This window comes from Agelaius phoeniceus, chromosome 6, assembly GCF_051311805.1.
Source record: "Agelaius phoeniceus isolate bAgePho1 chromosome 6, bAgePho1.hap1, whole genome shotgun sequence".
In the NCBI taxonomy this organism is placed as follows: domain Eukaryota; kingdom Metazoa; phylum Chordata; class Aves; order Passeriformes; family Icteridae; genus Agelaius; species Agelaius phoeniceus.
In genome coordinates, this window is record NC_135270.1 from 30,870,138 (window position 1) to 30,895,712 (window position 25,575).

General features: G+C 40.3%; 1 protein-coding gene across 4 annotated transcripts in view; it reads right to left on the bottom strand.

Moving 5' to 3' along the window:
- The window catches only part of RAD51B (RAD51 paralog B), a 397,362-nt gene that overhangs the window by 127,962 nt on the left and 243,825 nt on the right, over nt 1-25,575 (bottom strand). The gene's annotated exons all lie outside the window — the stretch shown is intronic.

Genomic DNA, 25,575 nt, shown 5'->3' on the forward strand with positions numbered 1-25,575 from the left:
TTTAATTGCCATTAGCCATTCCACAGATATGCCCCCTTGGCTTCTCCAAGAACTCCACCCACTGTCTTTACCCTGCCCCTGGAAGCAGCATGTCCACTCATGTGTCATCACACTGGGGATGGTAACATGCCATTGCACGTATCTGGATGTCCTCTTCTGCAAAAGGGGTAATGACCATGTCAAGCTTTATTCAAGGATCTTGTCCTTGAAATATCAAAATAGGAAATGGAATTCCCTCAGGGTGGGTGTACAGTGCAATTGAATTTAGCTTGGTATTAGGGTGACACCAGAAATAAACCAAGATCCCTGGCTCCACTATGGTAGAATTGTCCTCTATGGAAGATAAGCCTGCAGCAGAACTGCAGAGACAGAAATGGGCAGAGTAGGGAATGTGGGACCTGCAGGTGGCAAACTCACATAAATGTGCCCAAGCTCTATTGCTTGCCTGTTTGATTTTTGCTCATTGCCAAGGACAGTTCCTTCACAGCTTGCCTAAAATAACCCTCATGCCGTCACCAGCATGAAAATGACATTTTTACAACATTAAACTAGGATATGATACTGTGAATACTTTATGAATAATCCAAGTAGGAAACCTGCTGTAGTAGCACTTTCCCCTCTTCCATATTAATTACCATTCTCTCTGGGATTATCTTCCAGAGAAAAGGGCAGCAAGTCACATCCCACATGCCTGATGCACTCTAACAAAACCTGTATTCTCTTGCCTGTCATTATTACAGAATCACAGAATAAGCTGAGCCGGAAGGGATGCACAAGGTTCATCAAATCCAACTCCTAGCTCTGCACAGGACCATGAGTCACACCATGTACCTGAAGGCATTTTCCTAAACGCCTCTTGAACAGGTTTGATGCTGTGACCACAGCCCTGGGGAGCCTGTTCCAGTGCCCAGACACCCTCTGCATGAAGAGCATTATTCCAATAGCTAACCTAAAACTCCCCTGACACAACTTCAGGCCATTTCCTCAGGTCCTGTCACAGAGACAGCAGGAGGAAGACTGCCAGGAAGAAAGTAGAGTGAAGAGGAGTTGCCTCCAGGTGCTTCACACACTCCCTCAGCTCTGAAAATGCAAGGGAGAGGATGGGGTGGAAAAACAGTGCAAACACTCAGGTAGAGTCTTCCACATTGTTGTCTGTTTAATTGGAAAGGCCTGAAGTGAACAGTTACAATTCTGACATCTAAGGTCAAATTGTTGGCATTCCATGCACTACTATGCACATAAGTACTAACCTAAGTATGTATGTGCACTAGGCACAGTTATACATGCACATGGATAGACATTCAAATAACTCTATGTACATTCTGTTACTGCATTTTTATTCAGTTTCAGTATGTGCATAGCTATGTATAGCAATGAAAAACTATAATAAATCACTTCCTTTCAGCAGCACATCACAGGGCCCCTCTGAAAGGTGGCTGCTGCACAGCTACATCTGAGGCTCCAAATTAGCTTCCTTTCCAGTGAAATGGAAACAGCTCAGAATATTCAAAGGTATTGCTTTATTTTGAATGTTTGCCCACTGAGAAAAAGAGCCTTTGAAGTACAACTGCACATTTCACAAGCAGAAAGAGTACAGAGAATTCATTTTTATAACATCAAACTATAGTATTTAACATAACATTAAAAAAAAAGTAAATATGTATTTAGATTTGTTTTTCAAGCAAAATAAAAAAACTGTAAAAGTTCATTGCAAACTATCCTCTAGCCAGAGCAGTCAACAGAGAGTAGGTTCTTATATATATACAACAAACTTATAAAGCATGGAAGAAAATACATATCAAAAAAAGAAAATTATGTTTGGAAGGCCAGGAAGTATAAAGTATAAATCAAGGATTTATATGGAAGTATAAATCAAGGATTACCAAAAATCAGCTGATGTTGACTCTGGAAAGATTATTAACAATAGGCAAAAGTAAATAAAAGTTGCATTTATAATGAAATTACATTGGGATAGTAATTATATATATTTCTAGATATCAGTGAAAGAAAGAATTCTCAAGTAGGACAGTACTGAAAAAGAAGAAAAGGCAGGTAATGTGAATTTATCCATATCACATCGATACAGGAATAACAACTGAGTGGAATGAAAGTTCCAGGAATTTAGCATGTTCAGCAGAAGTAGATAATCTCTATCAGGAAACTATTCTAAGAAACAGCATGTGAATTCAGGCGTGATAGCTAGTATTTGTCACTTTCCTATCAACTTGAAGATGATACAACGTAACTGAGAAGCAGCAAACTTAGTACCAATAAAAGAAGAGGAAAAAAATATAAACTAGTGAGTTGATGCCTGCAACCTGATAGTACTATGCAGGGCTTCACAAGATATTTTGAAGTGAGGAACAACACAACTTGGACGCAGGACTCAAAGGCATAATAAGGAAATTTGCTGATGATACTAAATTGTGAAGAACTGTTGACTCCCTCAGAGACAGGGAGGTCCTGCAGAGAAACCTTGAAAATTTAGGGGACTGGGCAATCACCAAGTTTAACAATAGGAAGTGCTGGGTTCTGCACCCAGGATGGGGAAACACTGGATATAAGGACAGACTGGGGAATGAGAGTCTGGAGAGCAGTGCCACAGAAAGGGACCTGGGGGTCCTGGTCTGTGGCAAGCTGAACAGAGGCAGCAGTGCCCTGGCAGCCAGGAGGGCCACCTGTGTCCTGGGGGGCATCAGGCACAGCATCACCACCAAGGCACGGGAGGGGATTGTCCTCTCTGCTCTTCACTGTGGCAGTGCTGGGGGCTGTTTTGGGTGCCACAGTCTAAGAAGCATACAAAGGTGTAAGAGAGTGTCCAGAGGAGGGCTACAAGGATTGTGAAGCATCTTAGGCAAATACGTATGAGGAGCAGCTGAGGTCACTTGGTCTGTTCAGCCTGAAGAAGAGGAGACTGAGGGGGGACCTCATTGCAGTCTACAACTTCCTCATGAGGAGAAGAGGAGGGGCAGGCACCAATCTCTTTGCTCTGGTGACCAGTGACAGGATGGAATGGCTGAAGTTGTGTCAGAAGAGGTTTAGGTCTGATATCATAAAAAAATTCTTCACCTGGAGGGAGGCTCGGCATTGAAAGAGGCTCCCCAGGGAAGTGGTCACAGCACCAGCCTGACAGAGTTCAAGAAGCATTTGGGCAACACTCCCAGGCACATGGTGTGATCCTTGGGCTGTCCTGTGCAGGGCCAGGAGCTGGACTCTGTAATCCTTACAAGTTCCTTCCAACTCAGAATATTCTATGATTTCATGAACTAAAGTCTTGGAAAACGGGGTAAAAGAAAACATGGCTGTCATGCCAGACATAGAAGACATCCTTCTTCAAAGAAGGATATCATCTATATCTGGCATGACATAGATGACATGCCAGACATAGATGACATGCTTACTTTAGAAGCCTGATATAAATTGAACTCATCTCTTCAGATCTCTGTAAAGCTTTTAACACTGCTAAATGGGAACTGGTAATGAAAAAAACAAGGATAAGACAGAAGCTGTAAGACAGGAGTGGAAACAGCTATTGGAAAGAAGACACTTCCTGGGTGTACCTGAGATATTAGTATCTCACTTAGATTGACCCATAAGGTGATGTAGTCAAGACAGTGACAGACCCCGTTGTATGGGGCACCACCACATATACCTGGTAAAACCAGGGACACCTGTGTGTTTCTGCACAAGATACCAGCAAGGTTTAATCTGGGAGACTGTGTACCCTACAGGTCACCTATTAACCCAGACTGCAAGAGAGGGGCTGTATGCTGCTGAGGAGACTGGAGTGCTCACCTGAGACAGCACTAGAAAAACATTAGCTCAGTGATTCTGGCAAAAATGAAGGCTGACAGTGTCTGTGTGTGTAAGTGAATGGGAAAAGGGGAAATGAGAGAATGAAGCAGGAAGAAAGAGAAGAGCTTCTCAAACTGACAACACTGGCAGAAGAACAGATTTGCAGCCATAAAGACATTTTGGCTGGAAATTTAAAAGATCATAGCTACCAATAAAACGAGACTCTGGAAGAGCCTTCAACTCAAAGAAGAAAAGCTAAAAAGTTAATCTTTGCTTTTAGGATTCAGATTAAAATATTTATGAAAGGGATATGAAGCAGTGCCTTGGGAGCACTTCATGACCTGTTAAGTCTCTTCAACTCCTATGGGCTTCCTACAGCATCAAAGCCCTGCCAACCCATGTTTTATGCTGATAGAACTGACAGAGTTGGAACAATGCACGCTAACAATGTCCTTTGATGGCTGACATGCAACTAAGGATTTTGTGGTGAATAAACCAAGAAAAAGTTGATAGTTTTCAAGTACAGAATCTGTAATTTAAAGGCTTCTCATCTATATCTTCTAGTGACTATCTGCTTCTCTCCATAAGATTCCTAACAGCCACCTGAGGATGTGGAGAACACATGGGATCTTCCAGAACAATTCAGAAGTAGGCAGCACAGGCAGATCAGGAATTTATAAAACTCACATATATTCAAGTATATGTCTTGTTTCAATTCTCAATCACTCCTGGCTGAAAACTGGGGAGAGTACAGAGAGAGGTATTATCTGAACCTGGATCTGAATTCAGAATTATTTAATAACAAGCTGAAACACAGATCTCTTTCCACAATCTTACTTTATAAAACTTAAGATCATGAACCAAAATTTTCAGTCCAACATAGAAGATTTCCTTGGTTCCTTTTTTACTTCAGGAAAATAAAGGAAAATAGAACTCCACTAATATTCCTGATGTATGTAAAGCAATTTATTGCACTCTTTCCTAGCCAGATAAGTGAAAGACACACTTTAGTGCTTCAGTGATAAGCACTATTTAATCATTAAATCACAATTTATTAATGGAATTTGATTCCAATTAATTTTGGAATCAAAACCAAATCCAGGCCCCACCATTTTTTTTCCTATTAACACTTCAGTGCAGTTGAAGTTGCACCAAAAGTAGTACACATTTTGAGATAAGTAAACAGTAATGGTTAGTAATAGGCTAAAGAAATTAACAGGCATTTTGATTACAAAAATAATTTTTTAAACAGTGAAATTAATAGAAAACAGACATAAAAATGATGAAACAATACTGAGTCTTTCTAATTCATCCTATGATACTTCCAAAATGCTCTCCATGAGCTGCCCATGAGCTTCTGGAATGGAATGTAAAATCCATCAGCAGTTATTATGCTGCTGTCCTTCTAAAGTGCAAATGATGGAGATCAATGAGGGAAGTAAAAATGAAGGCAATTTCAAGTTTTGCCAAGTCCAACCTCTATAAAATGGTCAAATCGTAGTTTCCTTTCTTTTCTTTCTAGCATCACATTTCCCTGTCAAGAGGTTTGTAATAAATATTTATTATTTGACAACAATGTAGAATAAATATTAAATGACTGAAAAATCATTTCTGCCATAAGGCATGCTAAGAGCACAAAGGTACTGTGTAAGAGGAAATATATCACCTTGATGAAAAGTGAATAGAAATTGGATAGATGCCATTAGATTAGATAAAGGAAGATAAATGTGAGACAAGCAGAGCAGTTGAGAGAGAATTGATGATGACAGCAGAAATATTGTACATTAACGTTTGCTTTAGTTAGGGAAAGCATTTTTAATAATACATATTATTATTATAAGCTTTATGGAAGAGATGAATCAAAGAATTGATTGCAGAAGCCCAGCAGAAAACAGTAATTATTGGAACAACGCCTCCTGTCAATAGCAAGGGAAGTGATGAATTGGAAAAGGTATTGGATGAACTTTCAGAAGGCTTCTGACAACCAGAAATCAAGGCAATGTTCTGCCAAAAAAAAGAGTAAAGATGATGAAGGGGACAGAGTCTTATATCAAATTAGTTATCAAAATGCCAGGATGATAAACAACCAAACAGTGAAATAACAACATGATTTTGACTGAGCTATCAGCTCTCATGTGACTGAAAAATTATGCTTTTATAATGGAAAACTAATGATTTTAACAAAATGAATGGACTAAGATATTTCAATGAAATACTTCAGAAAATCATCTGTATTAACATTTAATACATCATTTCCATTTAGACTGGAAAGACAACTACTTTTGTTCCTATTTTTTTATGGAAACTATTACAAGAAATTGGTTTTTAGCAATGACTGAGGAACACAAATAAAACAATTTGAAGCCTCTTTTAAAGTATGTCAGTTTCTTATCAATGGACAGATTCTTCTCTTTTTATTTTATTCTATGTCAAGCTTTTTCTTACACTGTCTTTTCTCCTTGACTCGTATCATTCTTGTCTATTGTACTGACAAAATGCATATAATGTGCACTAGGGACTGAATGAAAAGCAAATCCACATTTACAGTCAATAAATATTTTAGAATTCAGGTCTACTGACTGAATACCAGAGACCTGTGAAAGGAGTCTGGCTCTCATGACTCTTGTGGCCCTTACAGAAACAATGCTGGCTCGCTGGGACATTTTGCTAATTCATGTTGCTGTGCAATTGCAGTGAACAAGCTTTGCTAAGAGCTGGTGCATTTCGGGAGAACTCTTCGCTAACACCACATTCAGTTGAAAGAGCATGAGAATTGAGAAGGAAGCCTACACCACTGACAGGGTCACTGAGCAGTGAGAATACTATCTCTCAAGGTTTGATTAGACTCATGTACTAATAAAATCAGTGCTAAGCTAAACAAATCTTTCCCATGATTGTGCCAAATTGACTGGGTGGACAATCTTCATGCCAGAATTTCCCCTCTTATTGTAGATCAGAAGGGCTGTTTTTTCAGCTGCAATAGAGCCCAGGAAAAAGCCAGGAAGGAAAACAACAAAGTTGATTTTGCATCAGATATCCCAGCAGACCTCATAACGGTTTTTTCTGCCCTCCCTTCTGCTACTTCTCAGGCCCAGTGTGCCGGAATTTGATATATTCTAGAAATGAAAGCAGCAGTCCTTATTCCGCAGATCATTTACTTTTGAGTAGGAGCTGCAACTCAGTTCCCAGGGCCAGCTCTGTTTCTCAGTCCCACAGCTCACACTGCCTCCAGCCCACTGGATAGGTACCCAAGGAGAGAACCAAGAGTTCCCTAAAGGGCACCAACACTGTGGTGGCATTAAGTCTTCACAGAGTTGTTCCCCACTCCCTCTTTACACTGAAGCATCCCTTTAGGGCAGTGGGATGGCTTTTTACAACACAAGAGAAAAAATGGTTGTGTTTCCTACCAAGTTTCCTTACTAAACACCAATGCTCATGGACCTTGGAGCTCTCTGAGGCTTCAGTCTCACCACGGATTTTGATTTGACTGGGGAGATAACTACCCCTTGCTGCAGAAACAGAGAGTGACCCTAACACCTTTCTAGTATTATGGTGGAAAAAAAGTAGATTCAGTCACCTGCAATCATTTACTAAGCTCACGAGATACACCTATAAACAAACAACTGATCTCTGATAGCAAATGATTCTTCGGACAACAACATTTTGTGCTTATATGGTGCCTAATCTACAGACTTTAAAAAGGCCTTAGAAGGGTGGGGAAAAAATAATCCCGTTATGCACTTGGGTAAATTGAAGCTCATAAATTAAATACAGTCCTAAAGATTTTACAGCTGATATCAGTACCAAAATCTGAATAACGTCATTAAATCCTATTGCCTTCATAAGCAAATCACTGTAGAGTTTGACTTTATCAGGACCTCATGTTTTCCTACAGAAACAATTATCCCCTGCTTTGTATATTCCTCCAAACCCCACCACCAGGAAAGGCTCTCCATGCACAAATTTTCCTCTTTCAAGCAGAAGAAAGCTCAGCCACTCCAGCTGTACTGTGTGCACCCATACACTTGTCAGTAAGAAAGGCTACAGGCTGGGCAATTATTGGGAATAAGGAGGTAAACCAGGCAGGCTGAGGAAAAAGAGATATATGCCATCATTCTTCAGTCCTCCCAAATACACATGTACTCTCCCTGTTAAAAAAAAAAAAAAAAAGAAAAAAGAAAGGGTGGATTGAAACAGGGTATGCTTAAGATGTCTGGAGCACTAGAGAGGGAACTATGAGAAGTGGGGCTACAAACATGCCCCAGTACTGGGAGTACATGTGGATATGGAGTCCCTACTGCTTTCATAAATGCAAAAAAAAAAAAGAAAAAAAAGGAAAAAAAAAAGAAAAATAAAAAATAAAAATTTAAAAACCAATTATCATTTGGATTAAAATTATTTCTTAAGAAACTGTAATTTAATTTGTGCCATACATAGCACCTGAGAGATATGGTTCTCTGAAGTCCAGCTGTTTGAAAAAGCTTTCATCAAGGCTAGGTTAAAGGGCCACAACTCAATAAAATTCTTTATAGAGCAGTTTAAATGGATTACATCTCCTCTTTCCCCACAAGAAAATCCCACCTAGAGGAAACCGTTTAGGAGCGAGTTTCCTTTTTAGTACTTTATGGAAAAGCAACAATGGCAGCTAGAGATGGTTTATGAGAGGCATTCCAGAAACCCAAACCAATTAGTGCAGAAAAGTAGGCAGGCAGAGTTTGTGTACATCCTAAAAATGTCCATTAGCACACATCTGGAAAAAACAGCAGAGTGAATGGGCTCAAAAGGCAACTGACCATCCTGCTTTCGTCTCAATCCCTCAAAATGCAGCAGCACATCTGTTTATTTTCTTTTAATGCAAGGCATACAAATTTTATATATTAAGAACATTGCTAAGAGTGCAAAGCCAAGAATTCCCTGTTTATCATCTTGAGAAAAAATGAGGGAGGGAGAAATGCAGATGCACTTAAGACATTTTTACAGGGAAAACAGCAACCATAGGTGCTGATTTGAGTAAGAAAATTAATGAAGAGAAAGTCTTCAAAAGCTCAAGGGAAAACGTGTAATGGGTTCAGCATGGGAGAAAGAATTCAAAGAAATCTCTGTCTTGAAATATCAGCATTGCACTTATATTAACAAATGTAAATTACTATCAAGGAGATCAAACTTTTTCAGCCAAATTTCAACAGATTACCTTTAATTATAAGAGTGTAGCTAGTGCTAGTATGAAGCAGAGCTTTTGAAATATTTAAAATAAATCTCTAGAAATCATGAAGCTATGTAAGAATAGCCAAATTTCAGATAAATCACTTCTTGTCTTTTTGTTTCATCCTAGCAATAATTTCTAGGATATGATCATATATTCTTTTCTGTAAGCCTAGGCAGACCACCTTTCTCTCAGTGCTCCACTCTCAGAAGATGTCAATGAATAAAAATTCTACACTTCTGTATTTCTTATTGGAATTATTTGGGCTGCTTACATACCTAAGTTCTAGCTTAAATTTATGTTAAGCATATGTTCCTAACTCAACTATTAATAGTTTTATTATTTATGTTAGACATTAATCTTAAAGAAGTACCAGGAATCCTGGGACATCATGGTCTTGTCCATGGTAACACAAATATGTGATAACTTGAAACAAAAGAGAGGATTACTTATCCAGTGTGAAGACTAGAAATGCAAGTGAAAAATAAGCATTTTATGGTACTTTTTACTTGCCTCTTCTGAATCAGCAGAATCTCAGGCAGACCTGGCTTGGTGATGTTCTGGCTGTGCATTCTATTATCCTAAGAGTACACGACAGTAGCCAGTGACTGTGCTTGCACTTTGTGCAACCACAAATTCTTCCCCAAGCACAGGTCAATTGAGTTGCTTAGGTGGCAGAGAGGTGGACGGATGGTTGAAAGGCTGACCTACAGAGACACCATGCAAAGAAGCTGAGGTGCTGAGATTGTACTTTTCAACACCAGACAGGACATTCAGGAGGTCGTACAAGTGTCTGAGCTCCAAACCCTCAACGTCTTAGTGATGGCAGTAGATACTCTCAATGGTTGTGGACAAAACAGGACATTTTACAACAGAAAAAAAAAGCTCTCAGAGCAGTTTGTTAGTGCAGTTCTTCCTATAGTAATGAGAAACAGTCACAGGCAATGACTCCAATAAAAATAAACCATCATTGCATGCACATGTGGCTGGGCTTACTCCCACAGGAGACATTCAATACTTGCAAAGGAAAGAAATGGAAGGAAAACAAACAAAAGAAGGAGATAGAAATGAAAACCAAGAATCTTTTAAGGATAGAGGAGAAACAGAGAGGACAAGTCTAGGAAATAGGACACTGCAAATCTCAAGCTTGCTATACCTGGCTGGCTTCAGGTGTTCCTTATAAAAAGCAATATATGTATAGAGCACTTATTCACAGTGCACAATGTCAGGAACTGGAAATCAGGATTCATGAGTATTCTTCCTGACTTTGCCACTGCTTTTTGAGCAACTATGTGAAAATCATATATGGACATAAGACATCTGTAGCAACTTTACTGCATTAATTTTCTGCCAGGTAGGCACAGCTCCAGATGTACCCTACATTCCTGTACCCAGAGGCTACAATCCAGAAGGCTCAATAAGCAACAGTTCTGCTATCTCTTTTCAGTGGGGTCCCTTCCTCCCCCTCTCATAAAACCAGAACAAAAGCATGTGTTTTGGCTGAGCCTGTCCAGGCAGTTGCTAGCAATAGATGACCAGTCTGCAAATTGTTTCAGCTTTTGTGGTGTGCCAAACATTGGATTTCAAGTGAGAGAGGTCAGCATGAAATATGTAGTACCATTTAGGCATGGTTTTAGCATCAGGCACTATAATGAGGAGCTCTGAGTATCCTTGGACTGAGTAAACATAACTTCAGTGGAAGAAAACCATCAAAACCTCAAATGAGTATCAAAGACAAACACAGACAACAAAACCAAAAATTTCCAAGGTGAACTGTCCTGATGTGCTCCAGAGCAACCACTGTCCTGAATGCAATAGGCCAAATCTAACAAAATGCTGCTTTTCCTTAGCTGTCCTTTCCCAGACTGCCAGCACATTCCTGAGCCCTTATACCGAGAGACCCTTTTCTTGCCTGATGTACATAACAATACCTTCAGTGGCAGGGAACTGCATTACCCAGGCAAACAGCAAGTTTTAATTGGAAAAGAAAATGAAATCCCAAATGTGTATTCAAATGGTGTCTGAACTGCAGCAGCACAGCCAGGGAACTGCACAAAACCAGGCTGCCTCCAGTTTATTTGCTGAAGTCAGACTTCTGGTGAAACTTCCCCTGGGTGAAATGCAGGGAGGGTATGCAGGGTAGTCAGCTTCCTTCAGCTCATGAAACACCAGATTCTGCAAAATTCCTCTCCCCAGAAGCATTTTCTGTCTCCCTGCCACATGCCTTGTTCCCTAGTTTGTAAGATGGATTTTGTCACCTTTTCTGTTTCTGAGTGTCTCCTAATTTTCCCAGTGGAGAGTCCTCTATAGGCCAAGGAAACTTCACAAGAACTTGGCCATGATGATTGCCTATGCTATAATATTTTTGAGGCTCAAAGCCCGGATAATTGTCCAGTGTGAAGGCTTGTAGCTTTTACTAAGCAGGAAAGCAGCCAGCCAGCAAGAGTGTCCTGCTTACCACAGTAAAACAATGCCAAGAAAAGGGATCTGAGGGTGGTGCTGTGGCTGGATAAAGTAGTTGGGCAACATAAACACAGACTCCTATGGGAATTCTCTTATGTGGCAACTTGTGGTCACTCACAAGATTTACAGAACACCAGGAGTGAGAAGAACAGAAAATAGTTTATGTAGCTTTTCAGAGCCTTGTGTACTGTTCCATTTCACTCCAGTTCTGCAAGTAAGGAAAAAGCTGACGGATACAATACTTATTTACAACACATACTGGAACACTGCTTTATCCCAGAGATCTTGTGTCCCAAATTCTGGAGGACTCCTGAGGGAATACCAGGACAATAGCACCAGGGCAGCTCTTTTCAGAATGCATGGCTGCTTCCACCCAGCCTGCAGCCATGGCTGGAAGCTCTGGGGCCAGCGGGGAGCACAGCTTGGAAGCCCAGGAGATGCATGTTCACACAGAGATGCCACTGGCTCCTCTGCCCATGCCACTGCACAGAGCAAATCACTTGGTGTAATTCAGCAGCACAACATGAGGAATGTACATTAAGTGTGTAATGAGCATGTAAATTGCCATCATGATTTATCACTTTTATTATTCTTTGAATATCTATAATAATTTTAGCAACATGCTTATCTTCTACAGATAAAAAGTATCTGCTGTAAATTGAACTTCAATGCCTGTTTCTAATGTGTCTGAAATCTTTATTTAAACATTCCTTCTTTAACTTTCTTTTGGTTTTCTAAATGATGAAAAACACCAACATTATTATTTATAAATTGAAAGAAAATGAATCCATTACAAAATAGCATCAGAAGCGGGCTCTTCCTATTCTCCACTCATAGGCTTTGAACATCAATAAAAACAAGTGTCCTTCCTCGAGGTAAAGGCATAATCCTAAAATCCCAGACCTGGGCCAAAAAGCTTGGGATTCAACCAAGTAAAAGTCCTAGATCAAAGCATAAATATTTTTTACCCACACTAGTGGCTGCAAAATGCCTTTGACATGAAACAAACAAAAGCCCTTTCCAACTCTTTTGGGTGTTTACTTAGTTCCATTCCTAAAAGCAAAGTCCCTGGAGACAAGCTAATGCAACACTGCTAATTTCACATGTGAGACACAGCAATTTGATGTTATGCAAAGCCTCAGCAGAGTGTATTTTAGAGCCCACTGGGCATCACAAAACAAGGACAAGAAAAAAAGTCATACTAACAGACCTGCGAGCTAATATATACAGATGCAATATGTGTGCTTTTGGAGTTCTGTCACGCTCTACTGATCTTAGGAAAAAGGTGACAGAGTTAATTTAAAATTTAATTTCAATCTTTCTACAAGACTCAGATTTTCTCCAGCAAGAATGTTATTGGGAGAGAATTTACTAATGAATTGGAAATCATTGGCCTTATAAGCATCGTCTATATTGCTGAATGTACAATTGCTGAACAAAATTCTTGAAAAACTTTTCTCTAACAAACACGAACTGTTCTAGAAGGCTTTGTTTACATTTCTACAGGGCAGTGGATATCCAAGAAGCCCATCAGTCAAAGGCAAACATTCTTGTTCCAGTGCATGGCACAGATGCACTAAAGACTGGTCAGCCCTTTAAGACCTCAAATATGGCTTTATAACTCATCCAGTCTGAAATTTTTGATGACAACAATTTTTGATGCCATAAACAATGATCAGTAAGTTAAAAATATCTTTTTATGTTTGGAGAAGAAAGAGAAGCAAAGATCATGTGTAATGCTCATTCTTTTCACAGAATTACTGGGAGCAGCATTTATAGCTCTTCAATATTCTCTTGCATGGGGATTATGCTTAAGAAATTCAGACTTTAGGGATCCTAACTACATGTGAACTTTAGAAAAGTTTAGTTATATTCAAAGGACAAAAATATAGTCATCACTAAGAAAATGCAAAACTGTAGGGGGGAAAAAGAAATCCTCAACCTCTTCTTTCCTGCAGTAGGACCCATATGGCAACCTTTAGTACATGTCTTACAGTGAGTTGTTTACCTTTCTTTCATATATTTAATACCAATTAAGTATATCTGGTATTATCTTAGTAAGATTAGTAAGAAACTCTTTGATTTTTTGTGCTTCTTTACACTTCTCTTTTTTCAGCTTGCTCATTTATTTCAAATGAGATGTCCATTATAAGATCACAAGCAAGAAGCAAGGCAAAAACATATGAAAAAAGGAGAAAAAAGTAGTTTCCTCTTGTTTTTGATATGAAATGTACCATGTCCAGTTGTAAATATTAACACAATTTAAGAGAGGATTAGGTGATTTTTTTATCTGTAGCTTGAGATGACTCTGGGTACAGAGTTTTGTATTACTGTTTGATAGATAAATAAAGACTGATGCTAAAAGAAACAAGTTCAGTGATGTACACTGAAGAACAAACATATCACTTGGACCAGAACCACCAATGTGCTGAAATAAATGTCAGTGCTGGCTCAGGCATGATAAGGTTTTATTGGCTCAGACTCCAAACCAAACCTTCCTGACCATTGTCAGCTCTGCACAAGGCCAGCTCAAGTGTCCTGAAGTCCATAACTTCCACTTCAACGCCGTGCAGTATGTAAACACCCTGAACTGCAGAAGATATCTGCACAGACAAATTAAACCAAATGGCAGAAAAAAATTTGACTGATTGTTCACTCAGGACTAGTGCAAGAACTTCTGCCAGAGATTCCAGACTCACCGGTAGGAAATGACTGATAAGAGAGACCATGAACCATCACTGTTACGCAAATGTGAAAGGGCCTTGCAAACCCAAGATAAATCTAATGAGCTCTTTCCAGTGCAGAACTTCAGCAGTGACTCACACACCACACTGCAACCTAAGTTTATCACTTTCTTTGATGAGACAGGGGGATTTATTGATAAGTGACCTCACTAGTCATTTTCAAGTTGGTGTTGCTCCAATATGAATACTCAAGGAAGAAGTAATTCATTAACTGAGCTGTGCTTTATAATACTCCTAACCAGTGTTGGAAAAGTTGAAGCTACCCATCAATCACAGTCTGTCAGAAACACTGAACTTCAACACTGATTGAGGAATTTATGGCTTTCTGTTAATATGCAGCCAAAGGACATATCTCTCCTGAATCAAAGTATCTGTGAGAGCTGGAAGCAGGATGGCTCAGGTAGCTATTTATAATGCCTTTTACCTTTTAGTCCCAAGTATCTTCCAGTGTTTCCACCATATGGGTAAAATACACTACCACCTGCTGCACACATCCTTTCGATTCCTGATTGAGCAGATGTCCCAAAATCCCATGGTATTTTCCCAACAATTACAACAATCAGTCCAAAGGAAGGTAATATTTTGAAAATTATCTATTTTATTACCTTCTTCTTGCATTAGGACGGGTAGGTATGATAAAGTTGGCAAGGCAGCTCCCATTAAGTCTGCAACACTGGAGATAACCAGAACCCCCTGTGTTTTAAAGTGCAGTCCATCTCAGGCAGTGGTATGTCAAAATGGGTTTTATTCCTTCAAGTGGGTCAGTAGCCTGCATTTGGTTCCTAAGCAGTTAAGGTTTTATTCTTTTTCAGACTGTTTTTACATCACAGCTAAAGGCACAGGAATTATAGAGATCAAAGATTAAAAGGTCTACGTAGAGCAAACTCCTCTAGATTAATTGAACCTACCCAGGCTAGATATACTGATAAAACTGAGCTGAAAACCCCATTGTTCTCTCTGCAGTAGATTTAAAAATCACTCACTGGCTGCCATTCTCCTGTGTTGTCAATCTAGAACAGTTCAACGACTTTAGATTCCTAAAACAAGCAAAAAATTCAAGTTCAGAGTACAGTATCCTAGATATACAAACTCCTGACACAATTCTCCCTTAATATGTTTAGAGAATCATAAAAATTGCAATGCTGAAGATGAAAATCATGTCTGATCCCTACCTTTTCACACGCGATGCCGTGCACTTTGCCCACTGAAGTCAATATATCAAAGTTTGTCTGGTTTTAAAGCTTTACCTAAGGTCTACTTTTTTACCAGTGACAGCTCAACAAATATATTAAATAAATAAATAAATAAATGTCAATAAATATATTCTCTCTAGCACAGACCTTGGCTGGGAAGAAAGTAGATGGAGAAGAAAGCAGAAAGAAGCTTGAACAAACATTTCCAGGTCATATACAGTATTCCAGACATGTCCCCAGTGCCTTTCCACAAGGATACAAACACTTTTGCCTGATACAAACACCTTGCTTAATCTATTCTAGGATAACCCACACCCTTTCTTGGTTACATTACAGTGTTGAATTAGTCTTTCTGTGCTAAACTAAACCACTCCAGTACATTAGCTTCACTTTGACCTTGTCTGCTCCTTAAGTAACACAGAAACTCATTTGTAATGCCCAATATTATTTTGCAAATTATTTCTATTAGCAATCTTATATTCCACTATATTTTCATTACTTGAGATTGTCCAGTTCACTCACAATGATTTTTTGATATTTTTCACTATTAAGAATGTCTTTAAGTATAGCATATTACGAGAAAGACTCAGCAGAACTTTTCTGAATAAATAACGCTTTAAGGTGAGTTAGGCGTTGCTTCCCTCTGTTTTCAAATTTAAAAAGAAAAAAAAAAATTAAAAAAGCAAAAAGGAGAATCTGGTAGAAGATAGGAGGCAACGGGATTTGCCACGTCATTCCAAGGATAAACAACTTTGGTCTTTAACACTCTTTAGGAGTGATGACATTTCAGTTATTGATGAGAGAATCTGCCCTAGGTTAATTCTTCTCTGTTTTGAGGAAAAAACTCACACAGAAGTCAAATCAAAATCAGGAAAGTGATTCTGTATAAACAGGATGGGAATTTGTATCCATTCCCTCTGTGCAAAGGGACTTAAGCTTACAAACAGAACATTCTTCAGACAATTCAGACCAGAGCCTAAAAGTCCCATCTGGTTCCTTCTCTCTCCCATTTTTATGCTGTTTTACTTAACTGTAAGTACAATGTTTGTAAAGGGTGTTGGATTAATAGCATCAGAGACAGAAGCTCTCTTTTGTGTTCAGAACAGATTTTGTTACAGCAATCTTACTCCTCCCATCCTGACCTTTAAGTGGCTCCCAATAAAGAACAGAAGGTATAGCCCAAATTTCTGAAAATTTCTATCTGATTAACATGAAGGTGCACAGTTATCAATTAGACCAAGGCAAAAGGCCATATCCTCAGTTACAGAACTGAGAAAATACGTAAAAATTAAAACAACAGCATCTCTGTGACTAAGTAGGTCTCATCAAGGTAACAATTCTATTTTCTGTGATGGGTTTGAAAGAGGGGAAAAAAAGGTATTGATAATACTAGAAATTTTGCATTAAACACTACTGGAGATAAGAGGCCAGACAAGCATTTTAATAATCTAAAAATTTAGGTGCTGGCTACTGTCTTCATTGGGTACTTGCAGTTTAGAACAGTTTTGATGTCTGCAAAGGGGAGAGACAGAGGAATGCGAGTGACTTCTAGAGCTGAGGCTTAGAAAAATCACCTCTGGTATCAACAGAAACTGGAAATAACGAATTAGAGAAAAAGTTCTGCCATAAAGCTCCAGTCACAGTCCCAGTTTCATTAACCTTTGCTTATGAAGAAAAGTTTATGGCATGCTGAGGAGAGAGATTCAAGACTGAACTCGGTGACCACACTGAACACCAGTTCAGCAGGCGAGTTAATCCACTGAGCAAGCTCGACCAGGAAGCAGGAGTACCTTCACTATACAGTACCAGGAGATACAAAGACTTGCAAGTGCCTGAAACAAAGGCAATAAATGTTAAGCAAGATCAAGCTTATTGGCACGCAATGGCAGTGAAGAGGTTGCAGCTCTGCTCCCAGCTGCAAAAGCTCAGTCAATTATGATTCAGTTTCCTTGGTTATGAGCACCTGGCAAGGGCACTGCAGAGATCAGTCTGCAAATGCTTTTGCACAGTAATTTGAAAATATGACATAATAGGAGATGGTTAACTTGGAACTGTGTAGGTTAGCAGCAACCAAGAAGCAGCCTCTTCTGAGAGTGGGCTGGTCTGTCAGTCAAAGATACCCACCAGAAAGAGCCCACCTCTGCCACCAGCCTCAGCAGGAAGACCTCAGTGTAACTTAATGACTGAGTTTGCCTCTCTGCCTCAGAGATGTCCCTGCTTCTCTGTTTAGGATGCTTTGAACTACAGGTGAGTGAGTTTGAAGCTTGTACAGCTCTGACAGCAGAATAATCCTCATTAGGAAAACGTGCAGTAGTTATTAAAGAAATAACAGAAGAGAACAAGATTAACTATTTCAAGGTTTCTTCTGGTCTTTTCTATTTGATATAGAGCCTTTTGATTTCTATTTAGATTCCTAGATAATAAATTGATTAGTGTTTTATAAGCACCTGAGTAAGTGAATTCTTGTTCAAGAATGATGGAAACATTTCTCTCTGAAAGTGTCCTGTTAAACAGGAGAGGGCCATACATCCAGAACCCAGACCCATTTAACGCAGACAGGGCTCCGGTGATGGCTAGATTGTGTGACCACTCCCCAGAAGTTCATTGAGAAGGAGGGTTGCTGCAAAGAGAGACATGAACAAACACTCAGGTCAGCCAAGTAAGTCACCTGGTGATGTCTGAGCTCCAAACACTTGCTAATGAACCCTCGCTGTTTTTCTGGCATCCTTTCATCTGGCACTTTGCTGGATTAAGTCAGTATCGTGCTATGTTGATAACCATCTGTTTATGCTACAGTTGTGCCTTGTGTCCAGTTTCATACTGTTCTCATGCTATTCAAGATTATACTGCTGCTTATGCTTGTATATGATCTATGGATAAGCAAAAGACTTCTGTCATAAGGGTTATCAGTCAACAGCACTTTAATCAGAAAAAACCCCATAAGCTTATTTATGTATTTTTAAGGATGTGGTTTGTAAACATGCATGTAAATTTAAAGCCATAACAATATTGTGTCCTGATTCAAAATATTCAATTAACAGTTGACACACAAGTCTCTGAAGTAAATTGTATAGAAGGGTTTGCAGAATTTGAATATGTGCTTCTGCAGTCTTTTCACAGCTATTTTTTCAAAAGAAACAGAAGGAAGAGCTGTAAAAAATTATTCTCACCACCTGAAAAAAAATCTACTTTTCTGTAAAATTTCCTATTATTTTTTTCCTTGCATGACTCCACACTATCACTTTTACTCTAAAAAGAAGTATAAAAAAATCTCTTTGTGTTTTTACAGAATTGACTTTCCATATGATAAGCATATTATATAAGAAGATGGCTCAGAACAGATACACACTTTACAACACTTCCAATAGCCATCTCCTGCTGAAGTTATAGCCCAATATTTGTACATTTTAAAAGAAATTCTTTAATAACATGATAAAAAATGTAAGGTAAATAATTGCAAATCTCATAAATGTAAAACATAATCCTGACTCCCCTTTGCTCTTTTCCAGCCCTTCCCCTCACGCAGCAAGTACCAGGGTTACTTCACCACAGTCACTTTGGAATGCTTATTCAGGGCTTAGTCATATGATAGTAAGCAGAGCAAGATGAAACAGCTGGTCTGTAACCAAGGACACAACAAAAGTTATGTCTGGCATTAGTCTGAACGAGATAAGGGGGTTTTGTTCTGTTTTATTTTATTGAGAATGAGTCACCATACACTTATGCATTTGAAACACTTTACCTGCACACTTTACCATTTTACCAGGAAAATTCCTGCCCAACAGCTCACTTAGCACAGCTTGAAAGCTTCAGCCCATATCTCAATCCTAAAACCAGTTTTTCTCCAGATATTCAGCCCCTGATCTGGAAGACATGGATGGGGAGCAGAATGAAGCCCCCATAACCCAAGGGGTAATGCCCAGTGACCTGCTTTGCCACCTAGACACACACAGGTCTCCAGGGCCAGGTGGGATCCACCCAAGGGTCCCGAGGGAGCTGTTGGAAGAGCTCACTGAGCCACTGCCCATCTGCTGTCACCTGCAGCCCTGGTCACCCAGGGAGGTCCCAGGTGATGGGAACCTGGCAAAGGGGGCACCATCTACAAGGGCCAGAGGAGGACCTGGGAACTACCGGCCTGTCATACTGACCTTGGTGCTGGGGCAGCTCATGGAGCAGACCATCCTGAGCACCATCACACAACACATGCAGGACAAGCAGGGAACCAGGCCCAGACAGCATGGGTTTGTGAAAGGCAGGTCCTGCTTGACCAACCTGATCTCTTTCTACGACAAGTGACCTGCTCAGTGGATGAAGTCATATCTGTGGATGTCACTACCTAGACTTTAGCAGAGCTTTTGATGCAGTTCCCCACATGGAGCATTCTCATGGAGAAATTGGCTTGCCATGGTGCAGGTGGGTGTACTGGTTGCTAGGTGAAACACTGTCTGGATGGCCAGGCCCAGAGAGTGGCGGTGCATGGTGATACATCCAGTTGGTGACCAGTCACCAGTGGTGCTCCCCAGGGCTGTATTAGGGCCAGACCTATTTAATGTCTTCATCAATTGTCTGGACAAGAGGAAAAAGTGAACCGCCAGTCAATTTGCAGGCAACAGCAAGTTGGGCAGGTGTGACAGTGTTCACAGGGGTTTTCAGGATGAGGGAAGAGACATAGATCTGACTCCATATTTCAGAAGGCTTGATTTATTATTTTATGATATATATATTCCATTATAACTATAGTAAAAGAAATAGAAGGAAAGGTTTCATCTCAGAAGGCTAGCTAAGCTAAGAATAGAATGGAATGAATAACAAAGGTCTGTGGCTCGGACAGAGAGTCCAAGCTAACTGGGCTGTGGTTGGCCATTAATTGTAAGCATCCAAGATGGGCCAATCACAGATGCACCTGTTGCATTCCACAGCCACAGATAACCATTGTTTACATTTTGTTCCTGGAGCCTCTCAGCTTCTCAGGAAATAAAAATCCTAAGAAAGGATTTTTATAAAAAGATGTCTGCGACAGGCAGGAGTGTTGATCTACTGGAGGGTAGGAATGCTCTGCAGAGGGACCTGGACAGGCTGGATTTATGGGACAGTTATATGGCATTCAATAAGGTGAAGTGCTGGGTTCTGCACTTGCATCACAACAACCCCAGGCAATGCTACAGGCTGGGGGAAGAGTGGCTGGGGGTGTTGGTTGACAACTAGCTGAACATGGTCCAGCAGTCCTGGTGGCCAAGAAGGCCAATGGCATCCTGGACTGCATCAGGAACTGTGTGGCCAGCAGGACCAGGGCAGTGATCGTCCCCCTGTACTCGGCACTGGTGAGGCTACACCACAAATCCTGTGTCCTGTTCTGGGCTCCTCCATACAAGAAGGACATTGAGGTGCTGGACCAGGTACAGAGAAGTGCAACAAGGCTGGTGAAGGGTCTGGAGCTGATGAGGAGCGTGTGAGGGAGCTGGACTTGTTCAGCCTGGAGAAAAGAGGATTCAGAGCTCATTGCTCTCTACAACTCCCTGAAAGGAGGTTGTAGGTGGATGGAAGTCGGTCTCTTCTCCCAGGTAACATGTGACAGAACAAGAGGAAGTGGCCTCAGGTTGTGCCAAGGGAGGCTTAGATTGGGTATTGGAAAAAATGTTTTCACAGAAAGAGTTGTCAAGCATGGGGACAGGCTGCTCAGGGAAGTGATGGAGTTTCCAACCCTGAAGGTATTTAAAGGACACGTAGATGTGGCACTTGGGGACATGGTATAGTCATGGACTTGGCAGTGCTGGTTTAATGGTTGAATTCCATGATCTTAAAGGTTCCAACCTATATGATTCTGTGATTCTAAATGCTCTTTCTTGAAAATACCACGGGAAAGCACTGGGTTGCTATAACACTTCTACATGCATTTTTCCTCTGAGAATTTCAAAACATGTTACAGAGATTAACACAATACTACGAGTCTCACGAATCCCTTGAAAATTATAAAATAAACCAGATCCATAGAAGCTGCCATACCAGATCTGGGCACTGTCTCATTTAATCCAGCATCCTGCCTCCAATGGACAAGAACAAAATGTTAAATATAGCATGGCAATGTATTTAACCCTACCAAAGACAGCTGAGAACACATGAAAAACAGTAACCTTAAAGCCTGCTGACTCCAGTTCAGGAAGGAAGGATAATTATATACATAGGGGTAACTGAGGAGTCTGAAAGTTTCTAGCGCAGCCCCGTTGGTTTTGGCCCAAAGTCAGAGTCTGCATGTTTATGTATGCATTTCAGGAAAATAAATGTCATGGTTAGCTACTTAAAAGAGTGCTTAGGGAGAACAAAGTATCAGTATCCATAAAGATAATTCCCTTCATCAAGGTATTTGTGTGAAACAATTAACTCTTCCCATGTTCTCACATGTTCTTATGCCACTGTGCTGCTGTTGAAGCTATGCAGCTCAGTCCCACCTCAGTAGCTAAAAGACTCCTGCTGTTGTCCATGCTTGTGGGTTTTGGTGACATAAATGAATTTAAATGCAGACTGGAAATTTCTTTTGGCCCTCCCCCAGTGGTGCTGCTTCTGTCCTGGAGGAAACAAAAACCAGAACCCTGGCTTCTAGAAGGAAGCAAAAGAGCAAAGTTCATCTGTTTGTTCAGAAAGCTGTTCCTCTCCTAGCAATAAAGCAAACCTAACTAATTTTCAGGCAGGCAGGACATCCCAGAAATTTCATTACTTTGCTGAACTGGCTGCTGTCTTATTAATGCTCACCAGACATAGGAAGGGTGGGGTGGAAAAAGGGATAGTTGGCTGGAAAATATCTACTGGACAAACAAAATAAATTTTTTACTTAATAGATAAAAAAATCCCAATCAAGTGGGAATTCTATGTTCAGTTTCCTAGGGTTTGTTACATACTTGCTCTGCCACCTGCTGCCCTGGCATTCCCCAAGGTTTCAGGAACAGGGACTGTGTCCATGAGTTTTCCCAGAAACAAATACTGCGTGACTAAGAACAAGCATCTAACAGCCCAGTGGGCTGTCCAGGAGATACCACAGCTCTGGAAAACAGCTTTCTTAAATCCTCCTGAACAATCACAGTATCACTCTGTGTTTTGAAGGACACCACCCTTGGCCCAGTGCTTCTCAAGAGGTGCTTTTTCTCTTGATGGGTGGCATTCTGCAGCAAGGATTGGCACGCTAGCTCTACTACCTTGGAAGTCAGATGTAATGAGGGAAAGTCTCTCAGACTGTCACCACCGCTCCAGCTCCTCCAGGGAAAGAAAGAGAGAATGTAGATGCAGAAAGAGAACATTCTGGAGATCAAGTGACTGACTAAAGGATGAATTTTACCTTTTGAAAAAATGAATTGGATCCACTGTGGAAGGAAAAGGGACATGTATGTGTGGTGGAAGCAAGGTCAGATGACAGGGGAAGAATACAGAAATGCTATTGGCCATGGTAGGGGGAAATTTGTGTGGTCAAAGGTCAATTGGAGATTAAGCAGACCAGAATTGTGGGGGAAAATACAAAGAGTTTTTTTCAAGTACATTAATGGCAAAAGGCAGCATAGAAGTAACATCGTCCCATTACAGGATGAGGATTGACAACCTCACAAACAAGGACACAAACAAGGCAGAGGTGTTTAAATGCATTCTTTGCCTCCATCTTCAACATGGATGATGAGCCACGAGGGCCTCTATTCCTGAGCCAGAGGACCATGACTGCGAGAATGATCAATTCCCAGCTGACCCTGAAATTGTGTGGGATCTGCTGCTTCAGCTGGATCCCTACAAATCTATGGGGCCTGATGGTACTCATTTGAGGAGCTAGCTGATGTCATCACAAAGCCTGTCTCAATGATTTTCAGCAGTCTTGGGAATCCTGAGAGGTCCCACCTGAGAGGAAGCTGGCAAACATTATCCTGATTTTCAAGAAGGCCAAGAAGGAAGACCTCAGAAACTACAGGCCTGGCAATCTCCATTCAGTGCCTGGTAAAATAATGGAAAAGATTATTCTGGGAAGTGCTGAAAGACACCTGGAAGACAATGCAGTCATTGATCACAGCCAGCATGGCTCCATAAGGGGAAAGTCCTGCTTGTTGAACCTGATTTCCTTCTACAACAGGGTAACCCACCTAAAAAACCTAGGAAAGCCAGCAGATGTAATCCTCTTCAACTTCTGCAAAGCTTTCAGTATCCTTTTGGACAAATTGTCCAGGCCACAGATGGATAAATACATCACACACTGGGTGAGCAGCTGGCTGTAGTGAGCTGCAGTGAGTGGAGTGACATCAGAGTAGGGACCTGTCACTAGTGGGGTTCTGCAGCGCTCCATCCTCAGCCCTGTGCTCTTCAACATCTTCATTAATGACTGGGACACAGGATTCAAAGGGATACTACGTGAGTTTGCCAATGGCACTAAATTATGAGGAGCTGTTGAGTCCCTCAGAAGCACGGAGGCCCTGCAAAGACACGTCAACAAATTAGAGATGGGCAATCACCAGCTATATGAAGTTTCTATGATTCTATGGAAACACAGCTCATTCCTTATACAATATTGATTCTGTAAGGTTATAAATGTGGAAAAGCAAGAAAAACATGGTTTTGAAACTACTTTTCACCCTAATCTCCAGACCAACTGTGTGCTTTCAGTAATTCCTTGGGGCAAAATTTCACTTTAAAACCAAGATAATCACAAGGTTTTTGTTTTGTTTTTTTTTGTTTTGGTTTTTTGTTTGATTGTTGGTTTTTTGTGTTTTTTTTTTAAGTATGAGAATTTGTAAATGTGATTGCTGACTTGGTAATTTTTGAATCTTCCTGTTAAGCTTCCTTAAAAAGTGCTGGCTTTCAAAGCACTGATATCTAATACCTCCTGGCAGAACCACTTCACAATGACTGAAATGGCATCACAAGAACTGAGGCACCTTTATTCACAGTTCATTTCTGAAAGTGGGTTTAAAGCAATTATAAAGGAGCATATGTGTGTAAAATGATAGTAATTTGATCAATACAGTGCTGCCATAGGTAGGGTAACTCCAGATGCCTTCCTCTAGCTGGAAACTGCATGTCTAGCTGAAATATTTCTATGAGTTTAAGAAACAAGAATTGATCTGGGAAAAGGACACAGATAGCAGCAACAGGAAAATACCTACAGGACATCATGGACATATCCCATTTCAGTCACGGACTTCACAGGCACATCACCATTTATATCACACTTCTGTTTCAAATTACTTTGGTTTTAATAATATATATTAATATTTACTTTAGGATTGGTTTTTTTCACTGTAGCTTTAGTTCCTTTGCTTAATTAAAACAGAATGAGCACATAGCTTCACTTGTAAGCAAGGTGGTGCACCTGATAAATCCAGTAAGGAAGAGAGGAAAACTCTATTAAGCAGACCATCATTTCAAAGGCTTGAACAATTTTTCATACATTTGTGATCTATTTCTTCTCGGGAAAAAAAAAAATCAGGAAAAACTACATGTAATATTTGAATGTTCTTTAGGAAAGCTGTCTCCCTTTTTCCACTACCAGAGGAATGTTCTTAATCTGTTTTAGCTGACTTTGTGCATCATGAAGTAGCACAGAGCCCAGTTTCTGCCCTTTACCCTCTGCCAACTCCACCTCTCATGTAACTCTGAAGTGATCCAGGAAATTTATGAACAGCTTTGTGTTTTGCAAACTTACTATTTCTGTAGAAAAGGAGAACTCATTACAGACCAGAATATGAAACAGTACATAAGAAAATTTCTAAGACCAGCAGCAGTAAGAGTATACTTCTATGCATAGCCTTCAGAAGTGAGTACAGAAGATGCCTTTTCTACCTGCATTTGACACACTTAACCTTCTACTTCAAAGTCCAGAGGACTACTGCTTCGAAGTAGTCAAAGTGGCCACGACTACTGAAGAAACAGGAGTGCTATCATTACAATTTTACTTCTAATAAATAATTCTCTAATTAAACCAGATGGCTTCCACTCCTCTGGCTCTAAAGACTGCAATTTAAAACTGAGAAACTCTGTGTTGTGACAGTAAACCCAGGAGCACCAACCTGAACACACATGGGTAGTAATGGTATAGGAGTAAGATGGTACAAATATCACGTAGCAATTTTTCTGACAGCTCTCTACTTTAACTGGCAGGAAATCAATAGCATTAAGACTGAGGGTCACAGCCTTTGGAAAGAGTTACATCAAT